Source organism: Manihot esculenta, chromosome 13, assembly GCF_001659605.2.
Source record: "Manihot esculenta cultivar AM560-2 chromosome 13, M.esculenta_v8, whole genome shotgun sequence".
Taxonomy (NCBI): Eukaryota; Viridiplantae; Streptophyta; class Magnoliopsida; order Malpighiales; family Euphorbiaceae; genus Manihot; species Manihot esculenta.
Genome location: NC_035173.2, coordinates 32,800,158 through 32,815,798, shown reverse-complemented (window position 1 = coordinate 32,815,798; position 15,641 = coordinate 32,800,158).

The window sequence follows — 15,641 nt, the reverse complement described above, 5'->3', positions numbered from 1 at the left end:
AAAATAAGTAAATAAATTAAGAAACAGTAATTTTAGAAAACGTAAAAATCTTTATTGTATATATCAAGTTGGTCACACATCTCCTCTGGATTGAAGTACGAAAGTGGGATCTACTTATTATAATATTCTATAAATTATTAAATGGTAATCTTTCTAATAGACTTTGTGAAGAAATATATTTATAAATTTGCAACTTATATATACCTTTCTCTCATTTCTGCCTCAATATTATTTGAAATTAAATCATTAAAAGTTCAGTTAAAATAATAGTTTTTATAAATTTAAATATTTAATAAATTATTATTTTAATTTAAATATTTAATGAATTAATTTTAATTAATATATTTAGTTATATAATACCCTTACCCTTATTTTGGTATTTAATTTATTTCGCTTTTGAAATTTTATATATAAATCATTATATTAACAAATAATTCTATGGAGAATTGCTGCGTTACTGTTAAGATTACAATTTGATCGGTTCGGTTTAAAATTGAATCGAACTGAATAAATCAAAAACTAAAATTTTAGTATTTATAAAAACTGAACCGAACTGATTTTGATTAAAATCAAATTAAATCGAACCGATCTAATTCTATTTGATTCGGTTCAATTTAATCAGTTTCGATTTTTAATAAATTTTTTATTTTTTACGTTTTATTTTTAATATTTTAATATTTAATTAAAATATTTTAATCTTAATATAATTTAATTTCTCAATATTATTAAAAATAACATATTATTATCACTAATCGGTTCGGTTCGATTTTTTAATTTTTTTATTAAAATTAAATCGAAATAACCAAAATTTTTAAAATTAAAAATTCAACAGAACCAAACTGAATTTTAATATTTAAATAATTAATTTATGTAGAGTTCACATAAATTAACAAAATAAATATATTATACACTCCTCGTGATTCTAAATTAAATATAATTATCAAGATCATCATCGTATCATCTGAGATATTCATAATATCAGAAATTCATAATGTATTTAATTTAAAATTAATTAATTACACATTAATGTTTTGTAATATTGAATTGGACCACCGGATAGAAGGATAATAAGAGTAAAAGAATAAGAGGATACATCACATATTTACCGGTAACGTCCCGGGGAAAATTAATTAAATTAAATTAATTTAAAAATATAGAAAATTTTTTATTTATTTTAATTTTAAAAATTTTAATTATTTTAATATAGTTTAATTTAAAAAAAAATAAAAAATTAAATCAAGCATATTATTTTTTATAATATATAGATATTAAATCATAATTAAAATTGAAATATATTAATTAAATTTTAAAATATTGAAATAAAATGTAAAAAATAAAAAAAAATTATTAAAAAGTCTGATCAATCAAATCAAATCAGATCGATTCAATTAAAATCAATTTATATTTAAAATCAAATCGATTTAGTTTTATAAATAATCACATCTCAATTTTTAATTTATTCAATTTGATTTTAAATCGAATCGATAAAATATTCACGTGAATTTGAAAAGAGATAATTAAAGTTCAAAATATTTAATAGAAATTATATCATTACTAATATGATAATAAATTAAAATAAAATATTATCAATAACAAATACCTTAAACATCCAACCTCCGTAGATGTTGTCATATATTAATTTGATAATCCAAAGAAGGTGATCTCCTTACTCTTGGTATATATCAATCTCTTTAATTAAACTTTTTCCTTTAGCTTAATAGAAAAATAATGATAGCGATGCTTAATGAGTTTTGGCTGATGAGTGGTCCCTTTTATATTTTGTGGCATATTCGGTTGTTAACGATCACTTACAACAACTAATAATTCCTTTCTCTTCTTGTCTACCATTCTTGTGATTCACACTTTTAGTTTCTTTGTTGATTTTCTATTAATTTTTTAATGCCCTTTGCCCTCTTTGTTTTATGCGTTATAGTATTATAAATGCTATTTTTCATATTTACAAATATGATTTAATTAAATAATATAAAAAATATTATTTTTAAAATAATAAATTCATCAAAAATAATATTTCAGAAGATTTATAATTTAATTTCTGAGTATTATCAATATTAATAAGTCAATCTCTATATTTTCAGAAATTTATTAAAATGTTATTATATTTTTTTTCTGTCAACCAAATAATATTTTTATTTATTTCTTTCGTTAAAAATATAAGAGAAAACTAAATTATCCTTCTCCTTTTTCTTTTTCTATTCTTTTTTTATTCTTTAAGGAGGAGGAGAAGAGGTGATTTTTCTTATTTTTCTTCATCATCATCTTCTTCCTCTTTCTCTTCTTTCTTTTGTTATTTTTCTTCTTTTTCGTTATCTTTTTTTTTTCTTTTTCATTTTTATTTTTTTTATAAGGATGGAAAAAACGATAAGAACATTTTAATACATTTAAAAAAGAATAAAAACGTTTTAATATATTTATAAAAATATATAGACTGATTTATTAATAATGGCAATATCCATAAATTAAATAAAAAATTTAATTTGAGACTAAAATTTGATTTTAAAAATTTTATCTTTCATCTCTTATCTATTTTTAATGAAAAAACTATTTTGTTAATAAAAAAAATATTTTAATAAATTTTTAAAAATACTTGACTTACTTATTAATAATAATAATATTCAGAAATTAAATAATAAATCTTCTTAATATTATTATTTTTCATATGATAAAGGATGGAATAAATATATTATTAATAGTAAAATATAAAAAAATAAAACTTTTGATTTATTTTTTATGAAAATAAATTTTTTAATATAAAAACATATATTTCTAATACATTTTTTAATGAGTTTAATATTGTACTTATTAAAATTTATTAAATACATTTATTTGTTGTAATAAATCAATAACAAATAGTTGTATTTAATAAATCTTAACAAGTGTGATATTCCGTTCTCAATAATAAAAGATAATTAGAAAATAAAATTATTCATATCTTTCAATGCAAATTAATATGAAATATACTTAAAATAATTTATTTTTAAGATCTAAATATGTGTTATTTATTTTTTTAAATAATATGGTTAATACAAATAAATAATTTTAAATAATTATGAAAACTATATTATAATTAAATAAGAAAAAATATTTTAAAAAATAAAATATATATATATATATTTCAAACTAAGTTTGTATTCGAAAATTTCTCTAATTTTTAAAATATCAAGAGACAATAGTTTCTTGTGAAGTAAATTCACCCATCAAGAAGTAGGGGTGAGCATTCAGTCGGTTTGGTTTAAAATTGAACCGAACCGAATAAATTAAAAATTAAAATTTTAGTGTTTATAAAAATCGAATCGAACCAATTTTGATCAGAAACCGAATCGAATCGATCTGATTCAGTTCGATTCGATTCGATTTGATTGATTTCGAATTTTAATAATTTTTTTATTTTTTACACCTTATTTTTAATATTTTAAAATTTAAATAAAATATTTTAATTTTAATATAATTTAATTTCTTTATATTATTTAAAAAATATTATTATCAGTAATCGGTTCAGTTTAATTTTTTCAATTTTTTTTATTAAAACCAAATCAAACTAAAATAATTAAAATTTTTAAAATTAAAAACTAAACCAAACTTATAAAAAATTTAATTAAAATTTTAAATTAATTCAATTCCATCGATATTTTTAATTTAAACCATACGTTCACCTATCAAAAAGTCAAAATTCACATGACAACAAAAGAAAAATTGACACCGTTATTTTATTTATATTTTCTTTTTGGGTATCTTTGGATGCAATGAAATTGACTTTGCATGCGTGGAGTACGTAATTGTTTTTGTACGTGTTGTTAAATGCTATTTACTTCTTACCAAACTCATCTGCTTTATGGAAAGTGTAATAAATAAGTTCTAAATGGCAGACGGCGTAATTTGATTGGTTTTTCTTCTTGTAAAAAGCAGATGAAATTTTTTATAAATATTTAAATTTAAAATTTTAATTATTTAATTTAATTTTAAATTAAATTAACTGAATGTTGAGTCTTTTATGTATTGATGATCTGAGATCCAATAGAATAGGATTTTACAATGGTTTTGTATTACAGATTAAGGCTTAAGCTTTCTGAGGAGGGGACTTCCTCTTTTATACATTGTCTTGCTTGCTGGTGGCGTGTAAAGGTCTCTCCAGGATTGGGCCACGCGTCTCTGCCATGAGGATTCGGAGGTACTAGGGAATCGGCTGCCTGCTCCATACGTAACGGCCTCTGATTCTCCTCGTGCGTACGTTCGAGCGGATCTGCCAGGCTGTTTGGTGAATATTTCTCTGGATCCTGGGCTGGGCCGAGAGTTGGGCTAGACGCTAAGCCTGAATGGAGAGGGCTTGCTTCGCGTGGGCCAGGCCGGCTTGAGTGAGGAAGATGGGTCGAGCCCGGCCTTGAGGGTCGGATGAGCCAGGCTCGTTCTGTATATCAGGTGTGTGGGCCTCTACGTCATGGGCCTTGGGCCGTGGTCAAGCCCCTAGTCCGGGGTGAAGGAATCCAGCGGTCATCAATTGCCCCTTCACCTTCTCGGCAGTTATTGCTCCAACTGCCGAGGGGGTGAATACCAAGAACTATTATGATCGCGTCTGTTCGGGTTCAGGTGCCTTAATAACATCCTTTCATCTTTCAGTCGTTGCACAGTTTCTGAATTCTATCTGCTCTTTCCTCTTTCTGTCTTTTCTCTATTCTTCTTGTCCTCTGCCGCCTTTACTTTCTTGTCATCATTATCTGGGCATCTCCTTTCTTTCCTTTTCTGTGAATATCTTTTAGAAATCTGACACCATTATCTTAGAGTCTAATGTAGTTCTGCCCCGTGCTAAGTCCTCAGGCTCCGGGTATATATCAGCGTCAGCTCTTCTTCATTCTTGAGCCTTCTGTTGAAATGAAAAATCCTTGTTTTATCTGTGGCAGGTCTATTCGACGCCTTCTTCAAGCAGATTGCCTTGTGCCCCAGAGGTTTGCTTTGATTTTGCTCTTATCATCTTAGGGGGAAACTGTTTCTGACTTGTTACTGTTTTGAAACTTTTTGCAGTTCCTGAAATAAAAATGGGTCAGTTCGAAATTCTTGAAAATTCGATGTTACCTCTAAGGCATCTGGATGGTGCATTGAAGATCCTTCGGGTATGGCAGGCGAAGGGCGGGACCATCCAGCAAGCTGCTGAAACTGCTTTACCCAGGTCGTCTGGCCGGCCTTCTCTTCTGATTGTTGTTCAGGCTCCAGAGAAGTTCTGTTTTGATATAAATGGGAGTGGCGCCGGCGTTCAGCTTGTTGTTCTTTTTGGTGTGAAGTACCAGTATTATTATTCCCTTTGGTGTGAAGTACCAGTATTACGTGAGACTGGGATCTGCTGCACTCAGTCAGGTCTCCAGCGATTTTTTCGAATGTGTACTTCGCGATCTCTTCGGGGTCATAGCCTCGAAGACTTATGTTTTTCATATGTGGTGGACGGCCGGCATACCATATCTGAGCTTGTTCGAATGTATCGCGCATCACATTTGGGTAACCGGACGTTCGCCCAGGGGAACAGTGAGAAATGCTTATGGGAATCAACTTGTTCAGTTCCCCTGTAATAGCGAGACAGATCTTGGCCTTTTCCGAAGAACTCTCATTCCGAGCTACGAGAAATCCTCCGAGCTGAAGACTAGAATAGTGGGGTAGGTGATAGTCGTAGATGAGGAAGTATCTGGATATGTAAATTCTTCAAGGATAGTCTTTCATCCCGTAGTGTAGGCCTTTGTAATGTGCTGTAATGTGCTTTTCTTTTAATGAAGTTCTTGTTCTGCTCTCATGCTTAAGCTGTTCTTCTTTTATTATGCGTGAAATACTTTAGATTGCTCGCCTTATAGTTCTAGCCAACTAAGCTCTGTCCTGCTTTTTCCCGAGCTAACCTAACCTATCTGCGAGCTTTGATGAGTTGAACTCCGGATCCACTTAGTCAACTGGGCTTTCAAGTTTTTCGAACTGGACTATCTGACCGACCTGTGAGCTCGGTTTTTACTTCGATGAATTGAGCTTTAAGTCTCCTTTATCCGAACGGGTCCTCAGGTCATGTTGTCCGAGCTGAACTGGTCGACCTGAGGGTTACGTCTTTGCTTAGTGAGATAAGCTCTGAGTTTCCTTTAGCTGGCCGAGCTCTCAAGTCATGCTATCTGAGCTGGACTAATCCAACCTCTGAGCTCGGCTTCTGATGAGTTGAACTCTAAGCTCTCAGCTTTGTATGATTCCGAGGTGCTTTTGGCGCCTCTTTCCGATCTCCCACCCTTTGGTAGCGACAAATCAAATCTTATAACTTTTTTAAGTGATGCGCAAGTCTGACCTTTATCATGCTCCTATTTGTTTGTACTGTTGAGTCTTTTCGTGACTTGCCCCTCTGTTTCCTCGGCATTTACCATAGGGATGGTAAGGTAGTATGCTAAGTTGCTCTGACTGATGAGTTGGGCCTGTACTATGTGGATGGCGAATGGGCTTTTAAATGAGGGACTGTCATCGTATGCTTGGCCCTTGATAGATGTATAGAAGCCCAGCGATCGTCCTTTGGCCCCTTTACCGTCTCGCCGGTTATTTCCTAACCGTCGAGAGGGTAAACTTCGAGAACAATTAATGATCGCGCCGTTCCAGGACAAAACTGTTCAGTATCAATGCCTTGCCTCATAATTCCTTCTGTCTTTTGAAGAACTAGTTCTTGGTTGCTCTCTGTCTTCCTGCAATTCCTTCTACGTCTCTTTTCTCATCCTATCGTGTTCTCAGGTACGCTTCCTTGTTCTTCCATGGCAAGTTTAAAGCTTCCTGATGTTTTTGACCTTGAGTCGCATATTACCCCTTCCAACATAACTAATCACATTTCTCGGAGGCTTTTAGATACTCCGTTGTACCTTATTCGAGCACCTCTTCCAAATGAGAGGATAGTGCTTCCTTACCCTCGCCCACCTGGTTTAGTGGATCCCCAAGAGGTTCGTAGCATAGTGTTTTTCCTGAAGCAGAGAGAATTTGGTCTACCGCTTCCTTTTACCCCTTTCTTTGTTGAGGTTTTTGAATATTTTGGGGTAACTCCTCGAATGTTATCCCCAAATTCCATTTTATTCATGTCCTGTTTCGAGTCTATCTGTCTGGGTTGGGGTTTCGCCCCTTCGGCTTGTCTGTTTGTCACTTTTTTTCGCCTGGTTAGGGCAAAACAAAACTTCTATTACTTTTCCCCCCGTAATGGGTTGTCTCTTCTTACGGGCTACAAGGATTCTATAAAGGGATGGGTAGAGAATTTCCTTGTGGCAGAGTTGAAATTAGGGTCCTGCCGATCGTGGGATGTGGACCTGAGGTGGGGGGAGATCTTTCCGGGCTGCAACGATCTGCCCGAATTGAGTCTTATTGAGCAGGTTGGGCTGCTTCGACTGACTTCCGTTGAGAGGAAGTATGATGTCGAGAAGTGTATGTTTGCGTCAAACCTTAGGGATATCCAAGACACGGGTATAGTGCTTTGTCCGGTTATTCTGTTTTTGTTTTTTTCTTTGCTTGTGATATCAGGAAGGATGCTGACTCTTTATAACTTCTTGTTTTGTTTGCAGCTTCTGAGGTTAGAATGGAGGGCATCAAATTCCCCAAAAATTTTGACCTGTCTCGGGAGAACATGCATGCAATTTTTGACGCCTTTGGGGATGGTCGCTCTGTAACTGAGATTGCTGCAGAGCTGGCTCAGGCCGCTTCTTCCAAGAAGATCAGCCGACCTCTTGTCAAAGCCTCTACTCGGACTGCCAAGCCGAGCTCTCGCATCATTAAATCAGCTCGGACATCTGGCCAAGGTGGGTCGAGCTCAACCTCAGAGGTCGTGAGGGAAACTTCCCTAGCTGTTATGGAGCGGACCCAAACTACTGAACAAGTGGGGCAGGGTGCCGTCCATTCTACTGAGGAGGTGTTAGAGGGGAAACTTAAGTCCCCTGTTGAAGATAAGGAGGCCTCTGGGACAGGGATGGAGATCATCCTCCTAGAGGATCAGAGCCCGGAGGTTTCTGGTGAAGGTGCCCCTGCCCCTGTGAGGACTGAGCCTGAGGGATCTGAGGGTGTCCCCTCAAAGACTGAGGGCAAGCGTCCGACCTCTTCTGGAACGCCTGTCCCATCTCCTGCTCGGAAAAAATCCCGGACTGCTGTGGCTCCTTCCTCATCTCTTCCTCCTATTGGGAAAGGGAAAGGCGTTTCTGCTGTTCCTTCGTTGTCCCCTACTGACAACATTCTGGACCTGTCAAGCATTTCCTCGGAGTCTCCGGCCTCCGCTGTTGCCGCACTTCTCCGGGAACGGATGTTCGGCGGGATAACAGAGGCTTCGGATCCTCGTCTGCTGGCCCTGACTGGTCAGTTGGCCAGTTCTACCAAAGAGCAGGTGGCCTTCCAATCTCGCTCTCGTGAGGAGCTCGGATCCACGATTGGAGAAATGCTGCTGATGGTAAGTTATGTTTTTACCTTTCTTTTGAGTTTGCTTGGTGTCTTTTCGTGACAATTGTTCTTCCGTCCTAGGTGTTAGGCCTGGTTATGGAGGTGGATGCCCGTGATCTCTCTCTCCGGGAGTCCGTGGACCGCCGGATCGAGGAAGCGCGTCGTGATGAGAACCTGACTGCCACCAGTGACGCGAGGGGCCACCTGGCAGCTGCCCGGGAGCAGATCCAGTCTCTTCGAGTGGAGTTGCATTCTGCCCAGGAGGCCTCTAAAAGAGCTGAGGACAAAGCAATGGAGGCGGCAGAGCATAGCAAATCCCTGGAGTCAGAGCTGTCTCGTACTCGCAGAGTTCTCCAGGAGTCTGATGAGAGGGCAGCTGAAGTGGAGACTCGTTGTGTAGAGGTTGTAAAACAGCTGTCCTCTATGACGACGGCCCTTCAGGAGAGAGATGAGGCTGTAAGCCAAAGAGCCGAGATCCAGCGCCAACATGAGGCCTTAAAGGCTGATTTTGAGGGGCTTCAAGCTCACCTGAGTGAGGTGAAGGCTCAGAAGGAAAGTGCCCTAGCCCGGGTGGAAGTCCTTGAGCAGGAATTGGGCACAAGTTCTGAACGTATCAAAGATCTGTCTTCATCGGCTGAAGAGTTCACCCTTCGCCAACAACAGCTAAAGCATGAAGTTAGGTCTTTGGAACGTAAATGTTTAGCCCTGCTTGAGGTGGTAAAGTATGCGGAAGGGAAGGCGCAGCTGAAGCGTGAACAGTATATAGCGGAGTATCAGGAGTCTGATGAGCTGAAGGTTAAAATTGATCAGGCCTGTGAAGCTCATCTCCAGGACTACAAAGACTCTTCTGAGTTTAAGGAATTTGTGGCTGAGGCTTGTGAAGAACACCTTGATGAGTATAAAGCTTCGGGTGAGATGAAAAAGGCTATCCTTGATAAGGCCTACCGCATGTATGTAACTGGCTATAATCGCGGTTTAAGAGAAGCTAGACAGGCTCCTGATGTTCCTTTGGCCGAGCTTCGCAGGCGCGAAGTGGACTCAGATGGCTAGTCAGTGCTATATGGGGAGGATGATTGTCCTTTGCCTCGAGGAGAGTCTCGGAGGAACATAGACCGGCCAGCTGAGTCTTCGTCAGAGGAATCCGAGGTTGGGTCGGAGGAAGATGATCTTGATTCTGAGAAAGACGGCCTTCACCCTAGGCCAGAGGTTGCCCCTACTAGCAATGTTGAGAGCTCAGGCCCCAGGGACACCGAGCTTCCTTCGGGGGTGGCAATAAATAGAGATAATGTAGACGAGGATGTACTTACTGATATAAGTCCTTTAAGGACTGTTTATCCTCCTTCCTCACCAGAGAAATAAAATGTAATAGTTATTAATGCAATATTAGTTTCCTTCTTGTTTTTCATATTTCTTGGCATTTTATCTCTACGCTTCGTATTTGTGATGTAAACTATATATTTTCATTCAGAAACTCTGAATTAAGCTTAAGGTGTGAGCTCAGCTCTTAGCTGATGTTTTGGGAGATCAAGTCTCGTACCTTTTTAATGACAACTATCATGTCAGTTTTCGGCTTTTAGTCCTGCTTTCTGCGCTGTGACTTCGTATATTTGTTTCAGATAAGCTGATTTAGGCTTTGATTATGGCCTTTTTTATCCTTCTAAGGATATGTATGTGTATTGCTATGGAGGGAGCTCGGCCGTTCTTTTTGGCCTTCGTATCTGGATCCTTTAAGGATATAAGTCTTCCCGAGTGGAGAGCTTGGTCTTTGGGCCTTTGTGAATCATCAGTCCGAGCTGGGAGCTCGACCTTGAGTGTCGTAAGAATATAAGTTTGGTCGAGCTGGGAGCTCGGGTCGCTCTTTCTTTTTTTTTTTTTTTTTTTTTTTTTTTTGGATTTCCGGCCTCGGGGCCTCGCCGGTTGTTTTTGTTTCCAGGAGATCTTACGGGATCCTGTTTTTCTTTGAGTTTCCGGGACGACCTCGGGGCCTCGCCGGTAGTTTTTGTTTCCAGGAGATCTTACGGGATCCTGTTTTTCTTTGAATTTCCGGGACGACCTCGGGGCCTCGCCGGTAGTTTTTGTTTCCAGGAGATCTTACGGGATCCTGTTTTTCTTTGAATTTCCGGGACGACCTCGGGGCCTCGCCGGTAGTTTTTGTTTCCAGGAGATCTTACGGGATCCTGTTTTTCTTTGAATTTCCGGGACGACCTCGGGGCCTCGCCGGTAGTTTTTGTTTCCAGGAGATCTTACGGGATCCTGTTTTTCTTTGAATTTCCGGGACGACCTCGGGGCCTCGCCGGTTGTTTTTGTTTCCAGGAGATCTTATGGGATCCTGTTTTTCTTTGAATTTCCGGGACGACCTCGGGGCCTCGCCGGTTGTTTTTGTTTCCAGGAGATCTTACGGGATCCTGTTTTTCTTTGAATTTCCGGGATGACCTCGGGGCCTCGCCGGTTGTTTTTGTTTCCAGGAGATCTTACGGGATCCTGTTTTTCTTTGAATTTCCGGGACGACCTCGGGGCCTCGCCGGTAGTTTTTGTTTCCAGGAGATCTTACGGGATCCTGTTTTTCTTTGAGTTTCCGGGACGACCTCGGGGCCTCGCCGGTTGTTTTTGCAAAATTCAGGCTTATTGGCCTTACTGTCGCTTCGTCATCTCAGCTGGTTTTTGTGCCTAACTGAGGTCTTGTTTGCAAGGGATCTTTCTGAGCCCTGTTCTTTCTTTATCATGGAAAAATGTTTTTCACAAAGATAATCACATTGTATAAACAAATTTTATTTATTCATTTTTGTCAAAATACAATGTTTTTTCTTTATGAATATTTCAAGGAAAGTACCTTTTTAAGTGCTGGATGTTCCAAGCGTGGGGCTCGGGGTTTCCTTGCATATCTTCAATTCGGTATACCCCGGGCTTAACCACTTTTGTCACCTTGAATGGACCTTCCCAGGTCGGCGCTAGCTTGCCGGCGGCTGCTCTTTTTCCAGTAGCTTCCAGGTTTCTTAAAGTCAGGTCTCCCACTTTCAAGCTTCTTTCTCTGACCTTTTGATTGTAATATCTTGCTGCTCGTTGTTGGTAAGCAGCAGTTCGGACTTGGGCGTCTTCCCTAACTTCTTCAAGAGCATCTAGGTTGCTCCTTAATTTGTCCCCATTAGCGTTCTCACTAACGAATTGAACTCGATGAGTGGGGATCTGCAATTCAACTGGGACTACAGCCTCTGTGCCATAAGCAAGTGCAAACGGGGTTTCTTGAGTGGGCGCTCTGGGAGTGGTTCGGAGTGCCCATAGAGTACTATTGAGCTCTTCTGCCCAATTCTCCTTTGCACCATTCAGTCGTTTCTTTAATCCTTGAAGGATAGCTCTATTAGTGACTTCCGTTTGGCCATTAGTCTGAGGATGAGCCACGGAGGAGAACTTATGCCATATGCCCATGTTCGTCGTGAAGGCTCTGAAAGTGCTGCAGTCGAATTGTCTGCCATTGTCTGAGATAAGTACTCTTGGTATGCCAAATCTGCAGATGATATGCCCCCATACGAAATCTATCATTTTGCGGGCTGTGATTGTGGCTATTGCTTCTGCCTCTGGCCATTTCGAAAAATATTCCACAGCCACCACTACGAATTTCCTTTGCCCCGTAGTCTTGGGGAAAGGTCCCAGGATGTCAATTCCCCATTGTGAGAAAGGCCATGGACTGGATATGCTTGCTTGATGAGTGGCAGGGGTCCTGATGGCGTTGGCAAATCTCTGACATACGTCACACCTCCGGACAAACTCTTCAGCTTCTTTTTTAACAATGGGCCAGTAGTATCCTTGCCTGAATATTTTGTTAGCTAATGTCCCTGCTCCCTCGTGACCCCCACATAGGCCTCCATGTATTTCCTCCATTACCTTTGCAGCTTCTTCCGGACTCACACACCGGAGCCATGGGCTGGATTTCCCTTTTCTGTATAAAGTTCCCCTTATTACTTGGTAATTGGCAGCTCGAGCTGCTATCTTTTTGGCTTCGACTTTATCTTCAGGGAGTTTGCCCTTTTCCAAGTACCTCAAGTATGGAGTCATCCAAGTTGGGCTCTGCTCCACCTGTAGTACTGTGTTTATCTTCTTGAAAGCAGGTATGCTGACATGCTGTATGTAGACTTCATCAGGGAGCTGCTCTAACTCTTCTTTGGTCAGCCGACTAAGCAGGTCTGCCTCCTCATTTTCATTTCGAGGTATCCTCTGAAATCTCGTCAATATTCCTCGGCTCGTGAGGTCGGCTTCCACAGCTTTTACTTTATCAAGATAACTCTGCATGATGGGATCTCTGGCCTGATATATTCCTGTCACCTGGTTGATCACCAGCTGAGAGTCACTATTTACTTCGAGGTCGGTTACCCCTATTTCCAGAGCTACCAGCATTCCGTTCACCAAGGCTTCATATTCGGCCACATTATTAGAAGCTTTGAATTCTAGCCGTAAGGCATAACATACTTTGAAGCCCTCCGGCCCCTTAAGTATTATCCCAGCGCCACTGCCCTTAGAGCCTGATGCTCCGTCTACATATAGCTTCCAGCTGGACTCTTGGGAAAGTTCTCCCTCTCCTTCTTTGCTTGGTATCTCCGAGGATGATCCTTCCTTCTCCTTGTTGAATGAGCATTCTGCTATGAAGTCAGCCAGCGCTTGAGATTTTATAGCTGTCCGAGGTCGGTACTCCAGGCAGTAAGGGCTGATTTCCACGGACCATGCTAACATCCGTCCTGAAGTTTCCGGCCTGCGTAGGATCTTCTTTAACGGTTGGTCCGTCATCACAACTCCTTGGTGGCCTTCCAGGTAAACTTTGAATTTCCGGACTGCTAACACCAAGGCATACCCCAATTTTTCGATATTCGAGTATCTTACCTCAGTGTCTCTGAGTACCTTGCTGACGTAGAAAACAGGTTTCTGCTCCCCTTCTTCCACTCTTACTAGTACTGCGCTGACTGCTTGCTCTGAGGCTGCCAAGTATATCAGGAGTTCTTCCCCTTTTACGGGGCTGCTGAGCACGTGAGGTGAGCTGAGGTATTCCTTAAGCTCTGTGAAGGCTTTTTGGCAGTCTTCTGTCCATTCAAAATTCGGGACCTTCCTCAGTTTTTTGAAGAACGGCAAACACTTTTCTGCCGACCTTGACATAAATCGATTAAGCGCCACTACTCTCCCGGTTAATCTCTGGACGTCCCTTACACAGGTCGGCTTTGGCATATTCAATATGGCTTCCACTTTCTCCGGATTGGGCTCAATGCCTTTTCCACTCACCATGTACCCCAAGAATTTTCCTCCCTTGATGAAGAAAGCACACTTTGCTGGATTCAGCTTCATCCTGTATTGATCTAACACCCCAAATATCTCCCTTAAGTCCGTTATGTGTTGTTGAAAAGTTGAACTTTTAACCACCATGTCATCCACATACACTTCTACGTTCCTGCCGATCTGATTTTTAAAGATTTTATTCATTAATCGTTGGTAAGTTGCCCCGGCGTTTCTTAATCCGAAGGGCATAGCTCTGTAGCAGTAAGTCCCGTCTTCAGTTATAAATGAGGTCTTCTCCTCGTCCGCTTTTTCCATTGGGATTTGGTGGTACCCAGACATAGCATCCAAAGAAGACATATAATCAAAACCAGCCGTTGAGTCGACCATCTTATTAATATCGGGGAGGGGGTAACAATCTTTAGGGCAGGCCTTATTCAGGTCGGTAAAATCTATACACATCCTGTATTTGCCATTGGCTTTTTTGACTAACATAGGATTTGCTAACCACTGTGGGTACATAACCTCCCTAATAAAGCCTGCCTCTTCTAGCTTCTGCACTTCTTCCTGGGTAGCCTGCTGCTTCTCTCTTCCCACCACTCTCTTCTTTTGCTGTACTGGTCTGGCCTCGGGGAGGACATTCAATCGGTGTGTCATTACTTTGGGGTCAATTCCCGGCATGTCTGAGGGCTTCCATGCGAAGGTCGGTGAGTGACTTCGGATCAGGGCCATGGCTTCACCTTTTTGTTCTTTGGTGAGGCCGGCATTGAGACTGAAGACCTTACTCGTTTCTTCTTCTGATAGGGAGAAAGTCTCCAGCTCTCCAACGGGCTCTGTCCGGGCTTCCTTTGTCTCGTCCCTGACCTCCAAAACTTCCGAATCAAGCGCTTCTCTGGTTGAGTTTGGTTCCGTCACTGTGGCCAAGTATACTGCCCTTGCTTCCTCCTGGCTTCCTCGGACCATTCCCACTCCTCCTTCCGTTGGGAACTTGAGTGCCAGATACCTGATGCTAGTGACAGCTTCAAAACTGAACAACGCCGGTCTCCCCAAAATCGCATTGTAGCTCAGTGGGAGTTTGACCACCAAGAACACCTCATAATGGGTGCGAGCTTTGGGTGCTTCTCCCAAGGTGAGGGCCAGCTTCACCTTCCCTTCTACAAGTACCGGTGCTCCTCCGATCCCTTTGATGGGTGACTGGTCCCGAACCAGCTGTTCCTCTGGGATTCCCATTTGCTGGAAAACCCGATATGGCAATAAGTTAACCTTACTTCCATCATCCACCAGAACCTTCTTCACCCGAAAATTATGAATGACTGCTTCAATGACAAGCGCGTCATCATGGGGCATCTGAATGCCCTGTGCATCCTCCGAAGAGAAAGCGATGGTCATGGGAGAGTGTTCAACGATCTGCATGACCTCGCCATTGCTGGTCTCCCCTTCCCGGTTTCTCTTCTTTCCTCGACGGTTCATCCGTCCTCTAGTTCCTCCAATGATCATGTTAATAGTCCCACTGGACCCATCATTCACTGGCCCCGTTCCAATTCTCCTGGGCATCTGGGCCGCCGGACCGGGTTGAGGCCTCTGCCCCTCCGGTTTCTTCACAAAATTTTTGAGATGCCCCCTTTTTATCAATCTTTCAATCTCTGCAATTAACTGAAAACAGTTATTTGTGTCGTGGCCATGCGTTCGGTGATACTGACAATACTTATCAGGATTTCTCTGATCCGCTTCCTACTTCAAAGGTTGAGGCCACTGGAGAAACTCTTTATTTTGGACAGCCATGAGTACCTCGGCTTTAGACGCATTTAATGGAGTCGGTTTCTCCGGAACCCAAGGAGGGAGCATTCTTGGTTCGGGAATCCGAGGAGGAGGAGGCCTGTGATCCCTTCTTTCCCAGGCCTGCTTGTACGGTTCAGGCCTCTTTCCATGCTTCTTCTCGTGCTTCTCCGACCTCCCCTCCTCCG